Below are 22,266 nucleotides of genomic sequence, written 5' to 3' on the forward strand. Positions count from 1 at the left end.
GTCCTTGCCTTGTCAACAGGAGTCAGCCGCTTGGGGAGGACTGCTGTGGAGTGACAGCCAGCATTCCCTGACACCTGACAACACCCACTCTCCCGAGCACAATGCAGCGCATGCAGAGCATCCCGCTCCTGGAACTGCTCCCACCGGCACATGGAGGCTGGCAGTGTGTTTTGGAAAGAAGTTTCAAGGCAACATTAAGATAAAAGTCACAGTGAACTCCCACAAATAGGGCTGCATTCTTTAACCCAGACCAAACAAAACTTTCTTGTAGCTTCTACCCACACTCTCCCTAAACAAAATTTTAAAAGAAAAATGGAGATGCAGTGTTAAAGCAAAACAAGAGCCACCCTTGCTTCCTCACCCAGCTTGTTATCGAAAGTGCTATTTATCACAAAAGCTCCAAAATCACTGTTCTCTTCCAGGTTGATGGAGAAGCACTAAAGTCCAGGGACAATAATGCCATGGGAAGAACAGGCAGGAAAGCTCATGTTAAGGCTCCGAAAGGGGTCTGACTCATTACCCAGGAAGAGACGGTCCAGAGAGCTGCTGCAGAGGGGAACGTCCGTCCCATGACTCAATGCCACCCCTCCATGATCTTCCACCCTTGTGCTGCAATCACAAGGGTACTCACTGATACAGACCGAACATCCTGCCTCATTATCCTAAGTCTGAACATCTGCTTAAAATACAGTCGCTCCTCATTACCCATGGATTCCTTATTTGCAAATTCACCTACTAGCTAAAGGGTATTTGAAACCTCAAAACCAAGACGTTTCAGTCATTCATGGCCAGCCATGTGCAGACCAGTGGAAAACGAGTCTCCCTACGCATCCATTCCCAGGTAAGGTCTGACAGGGCAATCAATCCTCTGCCTTCTTGTTTCGACTCTCGTACTGTAAGCAAGCGCCACATGGTCTATTCCTTGCCACATCTTTTGCACTTTTGTACTTTTTATTGGTGACTTCTCTGTTTAAAATGGCCCCTGTATTCCTAAGTGCAAGAAGGCTGTGATGTGCCTTACGGAGAAAATGCATGTGTTAGATGTGCTTTGTTCAGGCATCAGTTACAGTGCTATTGACCATAAGTTCAATGTTAATGAACCAACGGTACATATTAAATGAGATGCCTTTAACAAAAACCCACATAAAACAAGGTTATTTATTGATGCATTGACAAAAACATTGCAATCAGAGGTTCACAGGAACCTAGGCTTGTATGTCCGCTAGGAGCAAAGGCTCAGTATTTGCTAATTCTGTACTTGTAGCAACTTTATAGAGCACAATTACCACATGCCCAAGGGGACAAGGAGCACGGACTGAAAATACTGAAGTGCACAAGCAGCAGACATAACACCGTGACAGGGCTCCCCGGCTCAACACAGGAACATCAGAGGCCGACCTGAAGGAGGACTGCGGGTTGTGTGAGTAACAAGCTCCACAGGGGGAGACCTGGGGTCAGGCAATAGGAACTCGAAAGACACACGCTACCTGCTCATTCCTGAAAGCAAACTGCTGGCCCTGTTGCTTCGAGGAGCACATAACTCATCTTGCTAACTGCAAGCAGGGAGCCCCTGGTGCCCGACTGTCTGGCACTAACTGCCGTGGGCAGAGACCTTTCTGAAGTCATCCTAGAGTGAAAATTAGAGCCCTCAGAAACAGAAATCTGGACAATTAACGGGCATCAGGGACGGCAGGCCGGTGGCCAAGGTCACTTGCTGATTGGAGGCTCTCGCTTCAGCTCACAGGACTCGATGCTGCTCTCATTACATAATGTGAACCAGATCCTCGGTTTCTCATCAGATGGTGATCTTTGCTCTCGAGATCTAAGGGACGGTTACAATCTGAGGAGCTGATTGTGTCTCATTACACTTGTGATAATATATTCCTGACGACCAAGGCTAACCAAGGCTATTAACTTGAACCTCCAGATACCAGCACAGTCAACAGTGGCCCGCCTTTGACAGTCTCATCTGTTACGCGTTGAATTGGAAAAGGTTTTCTTGCTACAAAATGTGTAAAGGAGAAAAAGTTAAACCGGTACAGAACAGCCAGTACTATTTTTTTTTCCCCAGTCCAGAAAAGTTTCTTAATTCAATTAAGTCACTGTTAGTATGCTGAGATCTTTAACATTAAAAATAAGCAAAAACAAACAAAAAAGCAAAACAATCCTTAAATGTCATAGAAAAGATCCAAAGCCCTTGCTGTGTTGCTTCCCGACAGCCTCAAGCTCTTCTCCTCTAGCAGCATCTTCCCCTGAATGACAATCTTAAGAACCATAACCACCACCTCTTGGAATGGAATTGCCTTTCTTTTCGACCACTTTCCCTCCTCTATGATGAAAAAAAAAATGGAGTCTCTTTCTCCACCTCCACTTCTGTGCTGTCAGCTGTCAAGAGAAAGTGAACAAAAACAAGAGAAATAGTTCACATGTATCCTCAGATTAACCAGATGCACTAATAAAGAAATACACACACTATTTTCCAAATTCAAGAAGAGTACTTTCTATCACAATCACAAAAATATATGTTAGTAGACTCCATAAATGCATTCATGAAGAAAATCAAAATAATGTGTCAGAGTGATAAATCAAACCCAAGAGTTAGAATAGGAATGAGGCACTGGAATTTTCATTCCACCGGCGTCAGATGGGGTATTACCTTGCTCCATCCCTGCGGCTGAGGGTATTGCACACAAACCACACCGCTCTCAGAGTCTCCCGGTTAGTTAGCAGATTGCAGTTTATTTCTAGAGAAAGTATCAAAACTTGGAAGCAGTATGCCAACATGAATGGGCCAGAACAGAGAAGAGTTTCAAATTGGGATCAAGCAACTCTGTAATAAGAAATTGTGAGAGTTATTTTTTTTTAAAGAAATAACTATACCATTTGGGTTTTTTGGCAAAAAAAAAAAAAAAAAACAGGCTCTAAAAATTCTCTAATCTCTCAGAATATTAGATGTGAAAATAAGGATGTGTGTGCAAGTAAGTTAACTGGAAGCTTGAAAGCGATATGGTGACAACATCAATGGAAGGTGTAAGTTCTATTAAAGTTTTGAACTGAAAACCAGAGAAATGGTTGATATTTGACTAAAACTTACAGAAGGCCCTTCCTGCCTGGAGGCAGGAGACACGTTATCTGAGAGCCTCCAGCGGCTCCTCTCCACGGAGAGGAGAAAGTGGCCAGAGGAGTTGCAGGACAATCCAGAGGAGCTGCTTAAAAGGAATCAAGTGCCTGCCAATGACCACCAGAGCCAGCTCTTTCTAGAGAGGACTGCAGTTATGGGACTTCTACTGCGGCATAAATTCTAATTAAAGTAAATCTTTCTGGGTTCCCTGCAGAATTTCCACTCAGCAGCTTCATCTTTCAGCCGGGCCTGAGCTGCCTGCTACACAGCTGGACATAGAGCTGCTCTGTCCCCAGCCACGCCAGGGAGGGGACTATGTATGTGTGGCAGTCACACTCTGCCTTTCTGGGAAGTTTGATCTCTCTTCTGCAATGGGCTGCTTCTGCAAAGAGAGCATCAATCTCTGGGTGCAGGTAAGGGGAGGGGGCAATAAGAAGCTGAGAACAAAACACAAACCCCAACCTTCAAGGGAATTTACGGGCAATGCAGAGAGGCAAAAGGATGTAGAGAAAAGGAGGTTTCTTTGCACAGGCAGAGCACAATTAAGGACACCTGTGACTTAAGGGGCTAACTACAAGCAGATGAGTCTGTGGTCTTGGACTCCACCCCTTCAGCCCAGTCCTCACGCAGCCCAACTGGACCCCAAACCACAAAGAGGCTGGAGGAGAAAAGGGAGGACTAAGTTGGTCCAGCTGCAATAACAAAGGCAGAAGGCTGGAACCACAAAAGCTTTTAAAAATAAACACTGTGATTCAAGGCAAGGGGGGGAAACCCAGCACTGGGGAAAACTTCAAGAAGCACTGGCTCTCGCCAGACATCATTTTTAAAAACCATTTGGAAATTGCCATTCATTAAGTGTTTAAATGACAACAGAGAGGCCTGCCTTGCCTAAAGAGAATAGGATCAAACAGAGAGATCTTCTGAAATACCTTTCCCTGCTCAGACCTTTCTACTGAGGAACGAAACTCATCTTTTATCTCCCCAGGAATACTTCCTCCATCCTGATGTGCCCCAAAGCCCCCAGGACACTGGGAGCCTAGAGTTTTCACAGTGTTACCTCCCAACATGTTCTCGATCAAGCCTAGCACATTAGCCCAAGTATGTATATATGTTTCAGAACTTTAAGGAGATAATTGGTCTCCCTGTTTGTGCTAAAAAGCTGCTGCTTCTAGATTCAATTCCTGAATGTGCAAATTTGGGTTCAGAACTTCCCAAGAAACGTAAGAGAATGAGGACGTGTCATCCGCTTGCAATGGCTGTGCCTAAGTCCACAACGTACCCTCTCTTCTTTAGGGAAGCCCCTCTGTCTTCCCAGGCAACAGAAACAGCACAACAATCCACCACTTTCTACCTATACAGAGTGAACGTGTTTGGTTTTCATGTTTGTATTTTTTTTTTTTTAACTTTTCTTGGTTTCTTTTCTGTAAAAGAGGGATAACAGCAAACAGGTGGCAGTAAATACTGAGGTTTCAAAAATATATGTGCCAAGTTCCTGGCTCAAAGTTGCTCTCATTGAACGTTTCTTCAGTATTATTATCATTATAGCAAACGAAATTGTTTCAGACACCAAAGGGCAGACAGCCAAGAGTGCCGGAGTTATCTACCCTGCGAGCTTGCGTCTACCACTTTACCTCTCTGAGCCTCATTGCTTAATATTAAAAAATGAGGCATGGTAGATTTATTTCTTTAATGCCCATTTCATGTCTAGAACATCTAGAATTCTCTAGGAATTTGATTTGAACAGCAAAGACTCATACTATTCCTTTCAGGGACACTTTTTTTTCTCCTAGCAAACTGTCAAACAAAAAAATTAAATACATCAATTGTATGCCGTTTGGGGCCACATGTTTGAAAAGGTCACAGGCAGATTTTGATAAGAGGTACAAAAGGAAAGAAAATTTATTCTCGAATAATCAGCATTTCTCCTTTCATTTGCAGATGGCGCAAAGCTGATATGCATCACAAAGTGTAAAGGCACAAAGAGCTGATGACAAAGGGTTCCCTTTTTCCCCCAGTAATAGCAGTTTTGTTCTAAATCTTCAGGTTTGCTCCTCTCTCAAAATTAATCTGACCAGTCTTGCATTTATTCTCAAGCATTCAAAATAACATAGAAAGTATAAACCTGAAACTAAGATGAGCATTTGCCAATGATGCTCTTTTCTCAAACTTTCAGTTGCTACACCCGGGAAGCACATCAGGAATAAACCCGTCAATGAGATCTGAACGGCCTATGGCCAGATTGCCAAGAAGCCAACAAGGCAGCTGCACGCTGCTCTGGGGCTGCCTGAGGAGTTCACGCACTGATGCTCCAAGGCTGGGCCAGGAGGTTTTGCAGAGAACCGTGTCTCCATGTTTAAAGCCAAGTTTGCTGTGAACTGAATCACAGGAAGCCCTGAATTGCCGTGAATAGCAGTGCCAACTCCATGGAGCTTGTGTGAGCATCAATTTTGAGGGAACCCAATGACAGCCAACAGGCAGATATACGAAGCTGAGAGGCTCCTGGGCCGGAAGTCTCAAAGATGTACACATTATACCATCAGATTTATATCGAGTAACATTCTTTAAAGCCCCCACAGAGGGTTTACAGCTTCAGTTAGGAAAAGGTAAGCTGTGTTGGATGAAAACTGATACGAGTGGTCTTAGAAAACTCATGCATTGATCCATTGATTTGATCTATTTTCATAAGAAAATGTGGACCAGAAAGATTTTTATCAATGCCAGTGGCAATAAATAATGTATATTATGTTATACATAATATATAAGGTTAATAGCTAATATCCAATCTTACTTTTTAAAAAATTTGCACATAATTACATTGTTTTCCTGAAAATCTAGAAATGTTTCCTGAAAAGACTTTGATGGATCATGTTTCAGGCAGACTTTAAGGTGGCTACTCTGATACCTGCCTGCTTGTGTTCAGGCCTTTGCATGATCCCCTCTCCTTGGGAGCAGGTGGGACCTGTGACTCACTTCTACTGACAGAACACAGCAAAGATAACATGTATGCATGATAACATGGTTACACTATAGTCCACTGCAGCCACCAGCCTGCCAGAGTCTCCCTGGCTGACTTTGGGAATCAAATGGCCCAGCTGGAGAAATCCACATGACTAGGAACTGTGGGAAGCCTCTAGAAGCTGAAGGAAGCTTCCTGCAAGAAAACAAGGCCATTGATCCTACAACCACACGGCAATAAATTCTGCCAACAGCCCAAGTGAACCCTGAAGCCTTCCCCAGCTGAGCATTCAGATGAGACCCCAGCTCCAGCCAAATGCCCTTGATTGTGGCCTTGCAGGGAACCCAACTAAGCCATGTCTAGACTCCCAACCCACAAAAATGGTGAGACAATAAATGTGTGTTCTTTTAAGCCACTAAGTTTGTGACAGTATTTTTATGTATTTATAGATGACTGATACAGGTCATGAAATCTCAAGTTGTTAAATATAGAGTAACACAGTAATTACATTTGTAAGTCTATATAATAGTTTATTCAATTAAACTGGTCCATCATAAAATATATTTTAATAAGACTATTTTTTAATTACAGAACAAAATCAGGCTTTGCAGATAACTGATTCTTTTTCCATTCACAATTCTGCAGTGGTTCTAAAGACAGCAAGGCCTCGATCAAATAAAAGACACAACATAAGATAAGAGCAAGACAGCAACATTTGATCATTAGTTACCAGCCACAGAAAGTTTACTTTTGACCCATGACAGTTACACAGTGCCACATCAACTACTGCCAACGTTTAATTCCAAAATTCTGAGAGTTCATATAAACCATCCTGAGAACAATCAATAGGAGACTTTGATTTTTATTTTATCAATAATATAAATGAAAAATCTGGTTGTTTGATCAAGCATAAGTACTGTATTGCTAAATTGTGTAATATGAACAGCTCATGAGATAGAACAACCGTCAATAAATTCACAGGAAAATATGTTATTATTACCATGAATGTGGACTTTATATTTTTACAGGACAAAATATTTTTAACAAAACAATATATTTAAACAAAGATGCAACAGTCTATTTCTGTACATCCTACAGATTAAATAATATATCCCCAAAACATGAAAACAGTCTATGTAGGTATTAAAGCATTTTTTAAAAGCATGTTTATGAGTCGATTTAAATATCATTGGTGTGTTTAAATACATTACTTCAATCTGTCTGCTGTTAAAGATTCAAAAATGCATGTAATAAAATATAATCTACTTAGATATCTAAGTAGAACAATTCTGCTACACACTCAAAGCAAAATGCTTTTGCTCACTTCTTTACTTTCTGGTGGGAGAGAGAAAAATGTTTTCATGTTTTGTAAGCTTATCACTACGAAACTGAGCTAAATATGCTAAATTTCCATTTTGAAAATCCACAGTATTAAGGAATTTCTGTCTCATAAAATTCATTCCGCTTTAATGATAGTGTATAATACAATCATATGAAACTAAATACTATATAAAAGCCATGTATTCTGTACTGAGAAGAAACTAGGATAACCTTCGTCATTACGTTTTGAAATTTTTCAGCTTATTTGTTACCTTAAGACTTAAATTTGGTTACTCTAGTATCTATTTTGCTATTTTTATAAAGGGTAAGCTGCCAACTTTTCCCTCAATTTGCTATCTTAAATTTCCCTAGACCTTGCTTAGCAAGTACCATATGGCTTCTTTTTGGACCTAACCCCAAAGAGGCTAAGAAAACTGATTACAGAGAGTCTCACTGTAATTTACATCATTCATGGAAACACCTCCTTCCTTAGTCATTGGCTTCTCCCATATGTGCATTTAGCATAGAGATTTCCCAGTACAGAAACAATGGCTAAAAGCTCCTAAGTGAAGATCTGCTAGGAAACTATTTTGGCAAAGCAGGAACATAGGAAGCCTGAATCCCAGTTATTTCAGACTTGCTTTTGTTCTCCTCAGGGGTCATAGAAAGAATGCTCCCTGGACCTTTCAGAGTGTCCTGGAGGCATGGGAGACCCTAAGATCACCACTTAGAACAAAGCAAATGTAACCAGCATAGCTCTTGTCAAATGGGAAGCTTACAGCAGCCCCAGTCAGCTGCGTGAAAACTTCAGCCTGTCCCTGTCATTAGTAATGGCCCAGGGAAGGCAAAGTCTTTAGTTAGAATCTGAAAAATCAATTGCTGGCTGCCAAGTAATGGTGGGCCTGACAGTCGAATGGCACAGAGAATAATATTGTCCCAAGGAGAGGCCCACTGTCACCCGGCTTTTACAGCAGAATCAAACCTGGGGTCATGAACACTTGCTCAGAAACACCCTCTCCAGCACACCTTGCTACCTCCCTGCCCTGAAGGAAGCATCTACAGGAAGTGGTGTAATTAGAGACACTTTCCTGCACCATAAGTGAAGGAAACAGTGATAATATAATCCTGCAGAGACCACAAAGTAAGAGGCAAGCAACCAATTTTTTTTTATTTTTGGTTTATAAAAAATTGGGTACAGTCTGAATGGTGCAGTTTGCTCCCACACACATGCACACATTCCCCAAATGCTTGGCATTTACCACGTGTTCCTAGGAAGGGGCTTCCACTGTGTCCTATAATCTCTAAATTAGCCTTTCGAATCATGACATCAGAGACCAAAGAGATGCTGGAACTATGACACCCTAAAAGACAAAAAACACAAATGTCTTAGTCACTGCCCTGTGTATTTCCACCGTCAGAATGGCAGCATTGCCACCTACAGTCTTGGCTTAAAGAGTGAAGACTGCTACGACCCACTTCAACCCCGACAGGTTACCCCACTCTAGCACTAGAAGCACCTGTATCCCGAGCCGGAACAAAGTGCTCAGCAAGTCTTCCCAAAAATCACCTCTTGCAAAATGAGGATATGCCTTACCGCTGAGCTCTCATAAAGATTTGTCTCAAGGGGAACTCTCTTATTTAGGGCAAGAAAGTCTTATTTGGGAAGGACATAGTCTGAATAAAAAAACAGAGAAGTGATTCTCAAGAGCAAAGTACAACTGCTGACAACCAGTGGTGCCAAACAAAAGTACCCTGAAACAACCAAAGGAGGGAAGGGAGATTTTGTGATAAACTGCATCAGACAGAGTTGTTTTAGATCAAGAAAGAAAGAAAACCCTACATACACTTAGGATATCACCTAAATTCTAAAGGCTGTCTGTCCGTAGCCTCTGAGGGAAAGAGGGGAGGTCAGGACAATACTGTTAAAAATTAAGTATTAGTTTCCTAGTTTTTGTTTTTTCTAAACATCGTCAGTTGCAATCATTCTATTTTAAAAAAGCAGACTGTATTCTGGGCCTGAGTAAACATAGTGGCGTGGCTACAAAAATAAATAAGCCAAAATCTAAACCATAAAAAAAAAAACCTCTCTGGGGCTAAAAATGGATACTATCATTTTGCTGCAAAATTATAGGTTCCGCAGGTGCTCGAGCCCACTGAGGCCTTCACTGCCAACGCGGTTTTCCTCTGTCCCAAAACAGCTCGATCTCTTCCAAGGAAGCTAAACGCTAGGAAATGGCAAGGTGGAGGGAATTTTCTGGAAGTAAACGCTAAGATCACCAAAGTTGTTCCAAACCAACAGCTGCAGGCATCGGACTTGGACACGGTAGCTCTGTTGGAAAAGTTGTTCTCCCCACCCGGAAGGTATTTTTACCGGGCACATTCTGTGGCTGTGGGAATGTTATCTATGTTGCTGTTGTTATGGTTGATAAGCTGCACTCTTAAGGCAAAATCCATAGCAGCCTTTTAAAATCTATGACGCTGTACCAGATTTTCCCAACCTCAGCACTGCTGACATTCGGGGACAGATAATTCTCTGCTGTGGAGCTGTCCTGTGTATTGTAGGATGTTTAGCCGTGTCCCTGGCTGCCACTCTCTAGATGCCAGAAGTAGCCCTCCCCACCCTGAATTATGACAACAAAAACATCATCAGGCATTGCCAAATGTCCCCAAGGAAACAAAACTGCCCTGATGAAGAACCTCTATACTAGATCTATAAAACAGTGTAACTTTCACGCAGGCCTTGAAAAGTTAGGGTAAATCCATTTGCTGCCCTAGAACTATTTGGGAGATAAACAGTTACATGAAAAAGCAAGAGCGAGAACAGTATCTGAGCTCCATTTCTTAGAAAGAGCACATACACTTATGCAGATGTTTCCATCTGCTTAGAAAGTGTCTGTAAAGAAACACTAAGACCCTGTTAATAGTGCTTGCCTCTGGAGAAGGATTCCACATTTACACTTTTCTACTGCCTGAGCTGTTTACCATATTCACGTACCCCATTTCCATCATTTTTAAAAAAATTTTAACTTTCCATACTTTCAAAAGTCATATTCAATATGTTAAAAAAAAAAAAAAAGAAAAACTAGGTGTTTTGTTTTGCTTTTTAGTCAAATCAGAGTCCAACCCAAAGCCCCAATGGAGGCAGCTGTGTCCAGGCTCAGATGCCGTCCGGCCGGCAGCAGCCTCGACCCTGGCATTGGAGCCTGCTAACTATCACACCCTCCCTCGAGTGGAAACCAGAAGAAACTGTGAGAAAATGACGAACGTGCCACGAACGACTGCATGCTGCGTGATCATCCAAGCCCTGGAACAAGATCATTAGTCCTAACGCACTTGGGTCTCCTTTAAAGCAGTTGCCAGAGGCAAGTCCTAGGTTGTCTGCAGCCACCCCAGGTGGGAGGTTTGCAGCATCAGCCCCAGATGGACAGTCTGTGAGTGTGTGTCCCTGTCACGTGTGTTTCCTAGTCATCCCCTAAAAACGCTCCCTTGCATTGCTAGTTCAGGGAGATCCAGTCCCAGCATCTGGCACGAGCTGCAAAACTGTATGACACGAGGTCATTTAGTTCCAGATTTTGGCTTCCCATGAGAATCACTAAAGAAATGTCAAAATGCAGGGTCCCAGGCCTGCCCTGGGCTTGCTGAATCAGGACCTCAGACGTTCGGTGTTACCATGTTAGCAGATGATTCCTATGAAATTTTTGGCTTATCTGTGAGTCAGCATTTGAGAATTTCTTTAACTTTCACATGAAAATCATAATCTTATGTAAAATATAGTGACTCTCCCCAGGGCTGAATTTAGGAATTTTTCCTAAAAAAGACTGCATGTGTCAACCTTGAAACAGTTGGGAGAGATTTATTCATCCAGAAAGGAGTGTGGTGAGCATGCATGACGTGCCACGATATACTTAACACAGTCAGAATTACACTCTGTAATCCACGGGCTCCACATCCACGGATTCAACCACGCGGGGATCAAAAATGTTTGGGGAAAAAAATTCTACAAGTTTCAAAAAGCAAAACTTGAATTTGTCACACACTGAGACTCCACTGAATCCACACCTATAAAGTGATGTGTAGGCATTGTACGATATCGTAAGTAACCCAGAGATGATTGAAACTGTATGAGAGGATGTGTGTAGGTCACAAGCAAATAGCCCATTTTATTTGAGGGACTTGAGCATACGTGGATTTTCATGTTTATTGGCTTCCTGGAACTAATCCCCCACAGACACTGAGGAGACTACTGTAGACTCAATTATGGGCCACTCGGTTGACTGCCATGCAGGTATTTCATTGCTTTGCACTGTTTTGGCTCCTTTGGCAAAAGAACTCGTCACTGCCTGGAATGACAAGGTGACATGTGAACAGGTTCTTAAAGCACAAAGAGGAGCATGCACGACACTGAAGTGAGAGGGTAAGAACAGAACTGCAGTGAGAAGTTCAGTGTGGCTTAACCATAGAGGACCTTGGCAGGGAATATGGAGAGAAGTTACAAGTCAAACTGACGCTAGCTGTTGACCAAGAAGGCCTTCTTCACATTCCCCCCAGCTTGACTAAAGGTTAGATGTGTGTCTTCCTGACTCTAGGCCCCTGGCCTCCCTTTGCTCAAAGCAATCACTTAAGAAAACTTGCAATTGTAAACTCTTCCACTGCCCCGTTGAGATGTAAATCTTCCCCCAGCTCTTGCCAGTTATACAACCCAGTTCTGTCTTTCTCAAGGACCTGGGACCCATCCCTGCGAAATGCAGTGATCAAGAAAGACATCCTCACCCCCATCTCTCATTCTCAGTGGAAGGGCAGGAGCCTGCTGTGATTTGAATGTGTCCCCAAATTTCAAGTGTTGGAAACAATACCCAAATTTCATGTGTTGATGGTATTTGGCAGTGGGGCCTTTGGGAGGTAATTAGGATTAGATAAGGTCATCGGGATGGGGGCCCCATGAGCTGAGAAGCTCTTGCCCTCTCACCATGTTATGACACAATAAGACCATCACCAGACACAGCCCCATGACCTCGAACTTACCAGCCTCCCCAGCTGTAAAAATAAACATCTCTCCTTTATAAGTTACCCAGTCTGGGTATTCTGTTATAACAACAGAAAAATGAACCAAGAGCCTACTTTTGATAAGCACCAATTAGCAAAGGCAGATGGCCTCATCACAGTGGCCAACCTCCCCCTAACACCCTCCAGTACTTTTCCTCTGCTCACCACCCGTTCCAAAAGCTCGGCATTTGTCCTCGAGGCCATATCAGAAGAAAGAGAAGTGGTTTGAGGAGAAGGAGGGAGAAGTTTATTACTTTGCCAGCAAAGGAGGAAAATGGTAGACTCTCGTCTCAAAAAATCCAAATTTCCTGAACATAAGCAGAAATACAGAGTATTTAAAAGGAGGGCTCTCAGTTCTAGGCTACTATGTTAATGATTTTAATTGTCCCAAGTTAAAATTTAATTGTCTCTGCCAAAGACAAAGCCTGTGACCTCTGCCCCCCTGGGCCCACCTGGGCCCATTTGGGAGGCTGGCACTAGGGATGGCTGAGCTATCTCCTGTAATGCAAAGAACAAAAGAATCCTCCCTGCCCCAGGGATGCAGGTCAGGACTCAGTTCCCAAAAGGAGTGGGGGAAGTTTTAAAGAGACAGAAAATATGTTTGCCATTTTTTCAGGCTATTCTCTCTGTTATATATTCCCCATTATCAATATTTCCCATATCTATGGGAGGAGGGGTGACTACTGTGTTTCACCACAGCACCTCAAAACTCTCCTGCTCTTTGTTTCAGTGGAGCTGAGCTCAGCCTCTCTCCCCTGTGGGAATATTCTCGACCCTTGTTGCAATAGTCTTCTATAAAGTCTCCCTTACCTGTTTGACTCACCCAGTGCAATTTTTCTTTGACTATTAAAGAACCTGCATTTAAGGAAAGTCTGTCTTACTTTATCTCAATGGTAACATGAAGCCAGCGAGGTCTGAGAGCTGGAGGTGCCAGAACTGAGTGACTGTACACAGAGGTACCCTGGGTACCACTGGGAAACAGGATTAAACCAGAGGAGCAAGAGGAGTCACTAGGTCAGTGAAGGAATTGTGCCTCGCACTATCACTGTGGTTGACAAGGATGGAAAAGGAAGGCTCTTCAGTGCTGGGGGATGTTTATGAGATAGAATTTGGGGGCTGACTATTAGAAAAGGGGTTTGAAAGAAAGTAGAGTTTAGAATGATTCTGAGATTTCTAACTTAGGGGAACTAGGTAAATACATTTATAGATAACAAAATCCAACTACCAAACAGTCATTAAATGAATACAATCTGCTCCTATGTTACTATAAAGTTATTATTTTCAATGTTTACGATAAATATTTCAGAGCTAATGATCTGGGCTTGGTTTCACTTGAGTAGTTGGCTGATTTTTCTCATTCCTCCTCTTCCCACTCAGCATTAAATAATTGGCATCCACTCCCAGTAAACATTTCTAAAATACTCTTCAAAGTCACTGCCAAGGGAGAAGCTGCCTTTTCGGATTGGTGTGTCTCAGGTTCATCACAGCAGTGGGCCAGTGAGAGGGACAAGGAGAGTGAGGTTTGGCAGTCACAAGGCAGAGGTGAGTCTCATTCTTCTTAGTGAGCACCAGAGACAGCAAAGGCATCCTCACAAAAGACTGCCCCAATCAATTTTCTTCCCCAAAGGCTCAGCCCTTCTGGTCTTGTGCACAGAAGAATCCAGATGCCCGGAGCAGTGAGAGGAGCTGCATGAACTGTTCTCAGTCCGGACGAGCATGTACTTACTCCCAGGCTATGACTCCAGGACTGTCCACTTCCCCAGGTGGGAACTTCAGGGTGTTTGCAGGAGGACTCCAAGGTTCTGTTTGGCCATGCCATGTCGAGGAAACCCACAGCTGCCCACGTGGCCACAGCTGGAAAAAATGTCTTTGTTTCCTGGCACAGACCAGAGGGCGGTGAGCAAGGGTGGCTTCCACCTTGACAGAAGTTGGTAAATAAGCCCCAGCAGGCACGAAGGCAGAGTCAAGCTGAGGCAGGTCGCAGGAGGCAGCAGCTCTGCGCCTGGAGGTGGGAGCCGGGGTGGGCGGAAGGTCGAGGCAGGCCTGAGCCCGCCGCGGCACAGCATGGGGCTGGCGTCCTGCCTGGGGGAGGCTGGCTCCTAAATGCTACAAATAAGGGAACACTGCAGATGAAAGTTTTACAGGTTTATTAGTAATAACACCATTCAGGGCACTAAAACTTCAAAGCCCTTTGACTAGCAAAGTCTAACTAATCTTTACAACACCCCAGTGAGCTAGGTAAGCAAATAAGTATTATTATCCCCATTACACGGAGAGCAGAGAGAGGTAAGCAGCTTTGCTCCGGGCTTTAGACAATCAGTGTTACTCACATCTGGGTAACTCCCAAGTCCAGACTCAGAACGGCAGGCTGCCCTCGCCTCACTTACTCGGCTGCCCCTGACACTGTGGGCAAGGCCAGGGACAGTCTCAGTATTCAGAGCAGAACTTGTGCGAGCAGCAGGCATTGTTTTCTGTTGTAGCTTTAATAACAGTAAAAGACAGCAACTTTGCCAAGTAGAAATGTCTGACTTGAGATGTTGAGCAGACTCCTTGCTTACCAGAATAGAGCCTGGAGGGTTTTGAAAAATCTTATACAGAGTTGGACCAGCATCCCTGGGGCTCCGCCCTGGTGATGGCGCCTGCATTCTACAGTTGTCCAGGGTAACCTAAAAAGTTTAGGTATGGGTACCTAAACATTCCTTAGTGGGGTTGCTTATCCTTCCTTAAATAAAAAAGACAATATTTTTCTAAATATTTATGTATTTGAAGAAATTTTAGAAAATACAAAAAAGCAAAAATAAAAAAAGTAATGAGTTACCTCTTCTTAGTGGATTATTAGTGATTTCTGGTAACATTTGGAGGTATGTCCTACCTGTAAATTACACTTCTATCACACAAAATTGGTGTTACTCCATTTTCATGCAAATCCTTGAATACTCCTCAAAATTCCGGTTTAAACGGTTCCATAGCAATCCATCAGATGGTGACATCCGTTTGCTTAGCCAATCTGCAGCCACCGGACAGTTTGGTGGTTTCCAATTACTGCTATCACAACACCAAATAAAATATTCCTTCTCATAAATCTTTCTGGTTATTTCAAATTTTAGAAGACAAATCACTGAGTCAATGGATTCATACATATTTAAAACTTTTCATACATACTGCCATATTGTTCTCCAGAATATTCCATCAATTTCTACTTTCACCTGCTTTGAGAGATTAATTTTTCTGACCCTTTCAACATTTCTACGTTGTGGGGCTTAAGAGTAGCAACGGGTTGTAATTTACGGCAAATGCATTAAGGGCGAGTTTAAAGGAAGCATATGTTTTAGTTAGATGGAATGTTTCCTTGGAGTGGCTAGTGAGGGCTGCCAGAAAATAGAGAAGAAGAGCCACCACCATCCATTCAGAAACTTTTAAAAATAACTTGTGTAGAATGTTCTTGCAAGGAAGGTGTCCCCATTTCACATCTGAGAAAAATGAGGCCCAGAGATATTCACCGACATGCCAAAGTCATTGTTCATAAGCAGTGGAGCCAGGATGCTGGCCCTCGGCAGTCTCCTCCACCCCATGGGGATACGAATGAGAATCCTAAAGTGCTGGGACCTGAGCAGCTAGACAAGAGACAGATTTTGTTTAAGACTTTTTCCTTCTTTTTCTTCCAAATGACCAAGGGCAGAAAAGTTTGTGATGCTCCATCCAAAGCAACCTGCATCCTACAAGGAAATCCCAACGGGCTTGTATTGAAAGTCCTTTGTAAAGACCTTGGGTCTGTGCAGTATTTTTACTTAAATCCTGAGGCACAGATGGGTAAGAGGGCAAGCTCTGAGCACATACATGTGGCTTTTAGTCCTGACTGTGCAACACAGGATTGTATGACTTTAGGCAAGCCCAACATGGCAAACCCATTCCACCTTTGGGAAATGAAAAAGAATTAGAATTGAAGGAGACAGTTCCTGTAGAGGGGTTTTCCCAACATCTGAACATGGTAAATCCTCAAGAAACAGCAGCTCTTAAGATGCCCTGTTGGGAGAATTTGTACTATTTCAAACAAGCTGATAAAGACATAGCATAGGTATCTGACTCAGAAGGAGACAGAAAGTGATGTAGCTCCCCCCACTGCAAAGTCTATTCCCTTAACGTTAGGGCACTTCCTTGGGCTACATTACCCAGGTAGACACAAAAAAGAAATTTCAGGAGTGGCAAATCCCTTGTCCCTGTGATGTGTGCCTCAAAAGAACCATGCAGGAACACTGTGCACTGGCTAAGAGCTCCAGCTCTGGGGAAACAGAGAAACCCGGATTCCACCCCCGACTCTGTCCAGTAAGTACTATCATGCAGCCTCGAGCACTTGCTCACCCTCCAAAAGTCAGGTGTATAAAATAAGAATCAGCATAGCTCCTACTTGCTGTATGAAGTAAATGAAACGATACTACATATGCAAAGATAAGCATAAAATGCCTGTCACATCAAACACAAAAAAGCTAATTAGAGGAATTACGGTAAGCAGGCCTGCTGTTCACTGCCTTCTTCCCACCTCCTCACCTTTTTGAGGCTGGCCATAGCCACATGACTTCTCTGCCAAAGAGATGTGAGTGGGAGGGACCCATGCCTCTCTGGGCAAAAGCCCTGTCATATACCACATTCTCTTCTTCCAAACACAATGACCCCCAACATTCAAGGTGACAGTGGCCTCAGAAATCAATCAGATTGCCACCCAGGGTGAGAGTCACTCAGAACACTGCCTCGAGCAACCCCAGATGCGCATGAATGAGAAACAGACATGTGTTGTTTGTAGCAAGATTTAGGGGTTGTTTATTACTGCAACCTGACAGGGACTGATACAGATATTATTAATATTATGAGTAATTTATCAACCTAGTTCAGTAAAGCTGGAAAAAAAATCCCAGTTTTTGATCAAAACATTAATAGCAATTTTTATGATGAGGACATCTTCAATTACAGTAGGTGGTTAAGAGAAGACGATGGGGAGTTGAAGGTGGAAACTGTGCTGCAGACCCCCTAGGAACAGACTCTGCTTTCTCCCTTGGATAATGTCAGGGCCTCACTGAGGCCACATCTGATCTGGGAACCAGAAGACCCCAATTCCCCTCCCATCCTCATATCACACCCTGCAATCCACAAGGAGGGTGATATGAGTTTCTTGAGGATGAATGAATGACGGGGTCTCAGAATGACGGAGCTGAAGTCTCAGTGCCTGTGGGACCCTCCCTGTGGGTCTCCCTGCGCTACTGCTCAGCTACGCATCTGGAGAGAAATCTCACCAGGGAACACTGCACAGAGATAGAATCAAATCACTCCTGCCCTGCACCCACACCCCACCTTCCAGAAGTTTCCGTATCACCAAGTGAGTCAATTAGGAAGAGAATGGTGTGGTCTCGTCCCACCAATCCATAACCCACGAAAAAGACTGGAAATTCTTCAGTACAATGTAAGTTAGAAAAGGAATGCTTGATTTAGGACTAGACATGACTTAGGAAAATTCAGAAAGGTTATTGCCACAGTAACCAGTCTTTGGTTTGATTAGAAAAATAAGCAAGGGAGATTTATATTTTAATATCCAAAATCTGCATCATAACTGAGTTTTATAGGTCCATGCTTATTATGTTGAATAATGTTGCTATTAACAGTCTTCTCATCCAATAAGTCTGTATGTATCCCTTTTAACAAGATTCATTAAATACCTAGCTGAACGATACAGTTACAAGCAAACTCATTTACTCAAAATTAAATGCTCTGTGGTACGTTTTTATTTCCAATTTTGCTTAAAGGAAGAATGCAGAAAAGTAGGAAAAGTAACAATCTGCTACTTTTAGTAAAATGATTGGATGCTCTTTACAGTGTAAGATCTATAATGCAAATTATTAAAAACAGGGCTATACATTTTTAAATAAAAGAAATTATCGACTATGAACTAATTACTTTTGTCTCTCAAAATATATACAGCTGGTCCTGTTCTCTAAAGGCATTTGTCCTGTGGGAAATTTTTCCTTCCACTTTTTCTCTAAAAGCTCAGCAGCATGTGGTTTTGTTTTTGCTTCTGTTTTCTTCTATCTGCCTCTTGACACTTCTGAGCACAGAAAAGACATCATATAGAGCTCTGGAAGATTTTTTGTTTTGATTTTTGTTCTTTTATGGCACCCTCTGACAGCATTACGTGACTTTGGAAATCGATTCTGCACTGTGAGAATGAGGTATGGAGTGAAAAGTTCCTGCTCTGTGTTCAAAGAACCGAGCTAGTTCTAAGAAGGCGATATGGGATTTTTCCCAGGATTGCTCTATAGCCACAGAAACAATCCTTAGCTCAGTCTGGGACAACAGCCAAAGGAATTGTTTAAAACAGCAGATCCTGAGTGGGGACACAAGGGTTGGGAGGTGATGGGGGGATCGACCACAGAAAGCTGCATAATAACAATTTTTATTCACTTCCAGACATTTCCATAATGTCTATATAGCTTTATTTTTCTTCATTGTGTAAGCTACATATGGCCACTGTAGAAAATTTAGAAGTATATAATAAAATAAAGTAAAAATAAAATCATTCATAACCTGACCACCAAGAGATAATCATCATTATTATTTTGTGCATTTCTTTCCAGTTTTCTCTCTATATATGATTAGTTTTAGAAATATATATACAAACACATAAAATACAAACATTATATAGAATTGATATTTATTGAATAAGAAATGTATACGATACATTTTGCTGCATATGAAGTCAAATCCTTTAAAAGCAGGACACTAACAACTGCATAATATTCATGTCATGTATGAGCATTGTTTGTTTCATCATTTCCTTACTGGTGCTCATGTCTTTACTCCAAATTTAAATTGTGCATTTTTTCTGTCCTTTGTCTATTTCCATAATAAACAAGAACTATAACAGTCAGCAGGAAAAAAAGAACTACCAGATCACCTTGTCATGTGAATGATTTAAAATAATAAAAAAAAATTTAATTCTATTTTTACCAGTTTTACCAGTGAATTACATGCCCTTAATTAATACAACCTATTGGTTGAATGTGGAAATCATTAGTAAAAATGAGGACTCCCACCTGACCAATAAGCCAATGAAGAGCATTAGAGCAGTGGGGTGCTGTGACCTGGCTCTGACTCTCCTGGGACAGACACTCGGGGATCAGCTTGGGCTGCCAGACCAAGTAGCCAGTCCAAGGAAGAGAGCAGGCAGGGAATAAAGATTTTATCCCCAAATTCTGGCCCCATGTAGGCTCAGTATATTAACTGGAGAGAGGAGCGAGGAGGAGGAGAAAAGAGGAGAGGGAGAAAGATGGAGGAAGGAGACTGGGGAGAGGACCGAAGGAGAAGAGGAAAAGCCAGCCCAGGGAGACGGGCACAGGGCAGGTGGCGTGCACAGTCCAACGTGGGCTGGCAACGGGGTTCCTGGAAGAAGCCCAGCCCTGCAGACTGGCAGAGCACGAGGTCACTGGGACATCAACACCCAAGTACTGAGAACTAGCACACTCTCCTGAGCTGCAGGGAGGGAGGCAGATTAGCAGGGCAGGAGCCCAGATGCCAGAGGCTGGAAGGGCAGAGTTGGGAAAAGGTGATCGGAAGACAGAGTGACACCGCGGAGCAAAGTCATTCAACAGACGGGAATTAAATGCCCACTCTGTGCCATGTGCCATTGTTTGTTATGGAGCATGCAAGATATCGATCATAAACGTCCACCCTCAAAACACAACATCCAAGAGATTTCATACTAGAAAAGTGACAGAGAATGTAGTAAAGGAGGAGCTGATACAAGCTGTGGATGCTGAGGGAGGGGAGGCCTCTCCGAGGTGAAGAGCTCAGCTCCTCAGGGAGGAAGGAATTAGTCAGCGAGCAGAAAGGCTCTTACGCTGAGTCAGAGCATCCCAAGAACGGCTGCCCTCGTGTACCCGGCTGAGGCCAAGTTTGAACGTGGCATCTGGAGGGGGCTGAGCCTGAAGCCAAGGCTAAACCAAAACATCTGCCTGCCAGGTGACAGGGGTTTCCGGGGAGGAGTCAGACGCACATGGGGACACCAGCTGTGACGGACACGAATCAAAGGCAAGGACAGAACCTTCCCACCAGGAAACAGAAGTCTGGCTTGAAAAAGACCCAGGAGTAAATAGGCACATCTGAGAATCATGCTTTTCTTTTTTTTTTTTCTTTTTTTTGTTTTCCTAAGGGCATTCTGGTATTTCATCTGACAGTCTACACATGTTTTAAAGAATTATCCATTCACTAAAAAATTACAAGAGGAATATCAACCATGTGCAAGGCATGATGGGATGTGTCTTCTACCTCAGAGTAAACTGGATGTTGCCTGTGATCTCAGAATTGTCTCCATCGTCAGGGTAGCAATGGCTCCTTCCACTCTGCACGGTGGTAATGAGTGCAGTGGAGCTTACTGCATTCTGCACGGCCCCCTGCCACCTGGCCCTGCCGACCTCTTCTGCCTCCACCCCTCAGCCAAGGGTCTGGCCACACTGGCCCCCTCCAATCAACCACCATGGGCCATTGGTGTCTTAAACTTGTGACTTTTCCTGCGTCTGAGACTTTAAGTGCTGCAATTCACCCATTCTTTTACCTTTGGTTCTTTTTCATTCTTCACATCTACTTTTATCTGTTTTTTGTTATTATTATTTTTTAGAGGAGGGGTCTCATTATGTTGCCCAGGCTGGTCTTGAACTCCTGAGCTCAAGCAATCCTCCCGCCTCAACCTCCCGAGTAGGTTAAAAAACTCTCACATCTACTTATAAATGTGATGTCCTCAAGGTGGCTTTGTGGATAGCCCTGTCAAAATCTTCACCATGCCCATCCCTATGGCCCTCAGCTCAAGTTTAATTATATATTCAAGTTCTTGTTACCGTATTTGTTTTCTGTTTTCTCAAATAGACTTTCCAAAGAAAGGGCCACGTCCTTCTGAGTCATGGGTGCCTATCACATAGTAGGCCTCTGTGAATACATTCTCCAATTTCAACATATCAGACCAGGACATGTACAGAATAAGTTTTAATGAAAAATGCAGCCATTAAAATATCATTTATTTTCCATTTCATAATATTTTAAATGATTTTAGAAATATACAAGAATAATTCATCTGCACAGCACCCAATGACACTATTTGTATTTTAACCTAATTGTCCTGAGCAACAAAGTAACTGAGGACCCAAAAGTGGAAAATGCAGTAATTTTGGCCAATAGGTATTTTTTTTTTTTTTTGAGACAGAGTCTCACTCTGTTGCCCAGGCTAGAGTGAGTGCCGTGGCGTCAGCCTAGCTCACAGCAACCTCAAACTCCTGGGCTCAAGCGATCCTACTGCCTCAGCCTCCCGAGTAGCTGGGACTACAGGCATGCGCCACCATGCCCGGCTAATTTTTTTTTTGTATATATATATTTTAGTTGTCCATATAATTTCTTTCTATTTTTAGTAGAGACGGGGTCTCACTCTTGCTCAGGCTGGTCTCGAACTCCTGACCTCGAGCGATCCACCCGCCTCGGCCTCCCAGAGTGCTAGGATTACAGGCGTGAGCCACTGCGCCCGGCCCCAATAGGTATTTTTAACAGTTTGACTGGAAGCTACAGTACAGCAGAAAAAAACGTTTCATTCATATTTGTACTGTTAGTGCCAAGCAGAGGTCCTGGCAATTAGTAGGTGCTCAATAAATGCACTTTTAATTGAAAGTTTTTTTCTATTTTAAACTAATATATGGCAGTTATCTTTAAAAACATGGAATCACATAAGATGAAGAGAAAATCTCCTGTCCATCCCTCCAGTACAACTCTCTTTACAGAGGTAGCCAGAAAACAAGTCGAT

Source organism: Eulemur rufifrons, chromosome 17, assembly GCF_041146395.1.
Source record: "Eulemur rufifrons isolate Redbay chromosome 17, OSU_ERuf_1, whole genome shotgun sequence".
NCBI lineage: Eukaryota > Metazoa > Chordata > Mammalia > Primates > Lemuridae > Eulemur > Eulemur rufifrons.